The sequence below is a fragment of the Dipodomys merriami genome, unplaced genomic scaffold (assembly GCF_024711535.1).
Source record: "Dipodomys merriami isolate MVZ:Mamm:240054 unplaced genomic scaffold, mDipMer1.0.p SCAF_183, whole genome shotgun sequence".
In the NCBI taxonomy this organism is placed as follows: Eukaryota; Metazoa; Chordata; class Mammalia; order Rodentia; family Heteromyidae; genus Dipodomys; species Dipodomys merriami.
Window position 1 is genome coordinate 1,635,351 of NW_027203193.1, and position 4,914 is coordinate 1,640,264.

The 4,914-nt window shown below is 32.1% G+C and overlaps 1 non-coding gene across 1 annotated transcript; it reads left to right on the forward strand.

Annotated features, from left to right (window-relative positions):
* The first annotated feature begins 270 nt into the window (after window positions 1-270).
* Window positions 271-377, forward strand: LOC138830093 (U6 spliceosomal RNA). The gene has a single exon (XR_011372866.1). It is a non-coding gene; the product is annotated as a U6 spliceosomal RNA (small nuclear RNA).
* The last annotated feature ends 4,537 nt before the right edge of the window (window positions 378-4,914 follow it).

A 4,914-nucleotide genomic window follows, 5' to 3' on the forward strand; every position in this document is an offset into this window, starting at 1 on the left:
AAACCTTAACAATTCATTATGACAGGTGCCTTTTATAGAATAATTGAATTCCTCCTCCTACACATTTCTTGAATAACAAATATCTGGAATTACTTTGTTTTGACATGTCAGTCTTGATTTTATTCTTAAATGTGTGCTTATGTAAGAAATACATGGTTCTAAAATTTCACAACAATTCTTTTGAACTTACTAGTTTTGAACTTACTAGTTTAATAAAAAATTATTAGTTTAATAAAATCAATAAACTGTACTTTATATAAAAAATGTTCTTTGCTCAATTCAGCATCACATACACTAACATTGGAACGATACAGAGAAGATTAGCATAGCCCCTGTGCAAGGATGACATGCAAATTCGTGAAGCATTCCATATTTTTACAAAAACAGATGCTAGAAGGGATGTGGCCCCAAGGGAACCGTACTGCATTCTTGGTGGGAGTGTAAACTTGTTCAATTACTTTGGAAAGCAGTATGGAGGTTCCTCAAAAGACTCTACATAAAGCTCCCCTATGACAGCAATCCCACTTTTGGGGATTTACCCAAATGATCACAAACAAGACCATACTAAAACTACCAGCACAACTATGGTTATTGCAGCATTATTTACGATAGCTAAGATATGGAACTAACCCAGATGCCCCCATTAGATGAATAGATCAAGAAAATGTGGTATATATACACAATGGAATTCTATGCCTCTATCAGCAAGAATGACATCTCCCAATTTGTTAGGAAGTACAAAGACTTGTAAAAAAAATTTATTGAGTGAAGTAAGCCAAGTCCCAAAAAACATAAGTCCCATGGTTTCCCTTATTTTCAATAACGAATATATGTCTGGAATAAGCTGAAAAGCTCAAACGTTATGTGCATAATACCAGACAAGATGATGTTAAGGGAATTGAACCCCAAGATAGGGACACAAGTGGTTCTATGTTTCTTGCTATTGTTTCGAACTTACTTATAATGTACGATGTCATTTATTTTTGTTTCATTGTATGTTCCTCCCCCACGCTATAACCCTTGTTTTCTCTCTATTTGAAGTTGGTGCACCTACATCTTGTAGGAAATTTGGGGAGAGGAAGGGAAAAATGCTCAAATAGGGATGCAGTTTAACCAATTGTAACCATGAGATGCACAAGACACTATGTTGAAAAATGAACTTTACAATTTAGGATGGGGGATAGAAAATGGGGAGGGGAGTGTATTTGTGGAGGTAGGAGGGAAAGGATAGTAGGGGAAATATAAAGGAGGAGGTAACAATGCTTGTTAGAAAAATGTACTAATTTCCTTCCTCATGTAAATGTGACCCCTCTGCACAGTATTATTAAAATAAAAAACATATAAAAATGTTCTGAGATGGAAGAGTTCATTTCCACTGTTTTACCCATATATTATCATTAACAAAGAAATTAATGTAGAACACTGATATGAAGGTAATTTGAATGTGCTGTGTTTGTGTGTGTGTGTGTGATCTCGGCAGCGCACCAGCAAACTTGCGTGAGCATGCAAACGCACCCAATGCATGTGTGTTGGAGTACTCAGAGTTAAAATCAGGGCTTCAAGGTCTTGCGAGGCCTTTCCTATCTACCTTGGTAAGCTACTATATGAGCTACATCTCCATTCCTGGCTTTTTGTCTGTTCATTAAAAATTTTGAAAAATAATTTCATGAAGTTGTTTTTTGTTTTTGTTTTTGTTTTTGTTTTTGTTTTTGTTTTTTGGCCCTGATTGGCTCCGGAATGTTATCCACAGATCTCAGGCTCCTGAGTAGATATCCCGAGTAGATAGGATTACAGGTGTGACCAGCCAGCACAAGGCTTTCAGAATAATTTTTAAAATAGAAGAAAATTTACTTCATGGGGGCCTGTTTTATTATCTCCTACTTTTAAAGCATTTTAAAGTGATTATATGTGAATTTATTTCGTTTTGGGATTCTTAAAAGACAGTAAGTGATGATATTTAAACGTTTTAGGACTTTTTAAAAAGGAAACTGGAACTGTGGGACAGAAAAAATTTGGCTCTCTTTGGACCTCAATTTATAAGCTCTGCTCTGTGCATGATAACCCAATATCACAAACATAGTCTGTGTTGAAGACAAAATGTGATAGAAAACAATCACCATAATAACATAGCAAGTATTGCTATGCTATTATTTCTTGGTCAATATGAATATTGAATTGAGAGTGTAAGAGAATGGAGAGATTTTACCGACCTTTTTGATATTTCTGAAAGACTTTTGGAAACTTTGACTCATTTCCTTCCTCACTGTGTGTGTCTTTGGGACATGCACTTACTGACTTTAATTACAATTTTTCCCAACCATAAAATGGCAATAACATTAGCATTATAGCAAATGTTATCTTAAGAATTAAGAGAAATAAAACTTATGAAACACTTAACATAAACTTCTATGAATGAACTTTTAGTTTAGCCATGTCTTTTTAAAATACTAAACAGAATGTGAATGTGTACAGAATGTGTACAGAATGTGTACAGAAACCATTACATGTAATGAGCAACCAGAAGTAATATCTATTGACCATACTCTGCTTCCAAGGAAGCCAGGTAGATAACTTCTCATGCTGTAAATCAAACTGGTTATCTTATGTCTTGATAGTGTAAAAATATCAGGGACAGAACGATGAAGGAATGTTGTAGACTGAGGTGAAATCCATATGAAAATGTGCAAAACTGAAAAAACATGAAAGTATCTGAGCAGTATATTGTGTTTTACATCATTCAATTTACAAAGATAAGGAAGACATAGAAAATGAATTCTCTTTTTGATATGCTATCATAGGTCCTTAGAAGGATGAACACTTTCCTCATTCTTGTAGAGGAATCATCAGAGGGAACTGTATAATTTTTTGTTTGCATCCTTACATTTATTCTTCACTTTCAAATCTGAATAACATGAGACAGAAAGAAACCATAGGAAATTAGTCACACAGACTTTGGAAAGAAAAATCAAAGTAAAATAAATAAAATACATATAGCCTTGTAAAAGGTCTAACTAAATTGAGTTATAGAGTCTCAAGTGTTAACAGAAAATGATTTAAGCAATATCATGTTATAAAAAATTGAAAAATGTTAGGAGTTGCTTAATGTTTTCCTTTCTACTACCTTGAACTAATTATTGATTTTGTATAGAGAGATTAAAGATGAGGTTAACAAGAAACTTGATTAAAAATGGACAAAAGTTCTGAATAGACATGTTTTCCAAAAAGCCCTGAAAATCGCGTGTGGGTTTACAAATTTGTATTTAATACAACTTCTATGCTGGCTTAATTCTTTGTAAAGAGAAGTCATTAGAGAAATGCAATTCAAAATTACTAAGATACTTACTACTTCATAACTATCATAACTCTTATCAAAAATATCCAAGGAACCAGGTAATTCCAAGCGATTATTAGGTTGGGGTAAAAGGATTTGAGTCTTAGGCCAGTCTTGGGTACTTCACACGGTAAAAACCTGCCCTTTAAAAGAACTCAAAAGGTAATAATGTTGGATGGCGAGACTGTGGAGAAAAGGAAATTTTCTACACTCTTGTTCAAAATACAGGTTAGTGTTCTCGTTGTAGAAAGTAGTATGCAGTTTTCTAAAGATATCCAAAGTTGAAATATCATCTGATACACCAATCATGTGATTATTTCTCTCTGGGTATCTTGTAAATACATCTGTAGTTCATTGTTATTCACATTATTTACAACAACAGCCAAGATATAGATCGAAGTTCAGTGTTCAACTACAGACTATTAAAGCAACTGTGGTACATGCACAAATATCTTTTTCTGTTGATCCCAAAGTAAATTTTTTTTATTTTCCTGTTTCCATGTGATTAACCTCTAAATTAGAAATCCAGATATATGATTTAATTTAACCAAAACTATTTATTGAGTTTAAGGACCTTCTACTCTCTACATTCTTCACAGTAAGATCACCAAATATGATGAGTCTGAAATAGTCTCTTTTTGGCCTATGTTAATATTATTTACAATGTGTGTGAAAAGTTTAAAAAGTAGTATTTATTTTAGCTTAATTGCTCTGAAGAGATAGTAAATGATATTATCAAAGCCTAAAAATGATTAGATTTAAAATTTAGAATTCAGGAAACGGCTTTGACCACGCTGCTTACTGGAGCCTTCACTACAACCTCATGAGACAATATATTGATGAAGCAAAAATCTGAGGTTAGACGTTTATGAATAAAAAATATCATGTCATTCTGAATATGTAGAGCTATATATAAAACATAGAAAATTTAGCTTTTAAATACCTTAATATGCTAGTATATTTAATTTCAGTGTAAGTACTTGTTCTGAAAGGAGAAAAATTTGCATTTATTTTGAAATGCAGTATGCATTTGAATAAAATAAAATGTTTAAAATATCACTCATTCAAGAAAGAAGATGTACAGTTAGTTGTTTTTCATGCCAATTATGTTCTCTAAACTTATGACAAATACTAGATGAGTAAACCTAATTCATTGCTTAAGGGAAATAAAAATTCAGTTTCCTAAAACTCAGGACAATAACTTTTTCTCAAACAATTGCTAAGTAACTGTTTTATATTTTTTGTCATGGAATCTTATTCAATAAATTTATATTCATTAAGTTAAATAATTGGCCAATAACAATATAAATTATGCACAAACAAAGTTTATCTAACAAAATTATTTCTTTCATAAGACATATCATGTCTCTCGTAAAGAACATTAGAAAGCAGTGTGTCATTTATTTATTTTTAGTTTATTTTGTTAATGGTTATTACTTGTGGGAAGTGATAATGCCATAATATATTTAACGTATGTGATTATACTCCATTTCCTTCTCATTACTCCTTCTTCCAAAGATCTTCTGTTTTTCACATAAAATTACATTTTTATAAATGTGCATATAAACAAATTTGGAAGATTT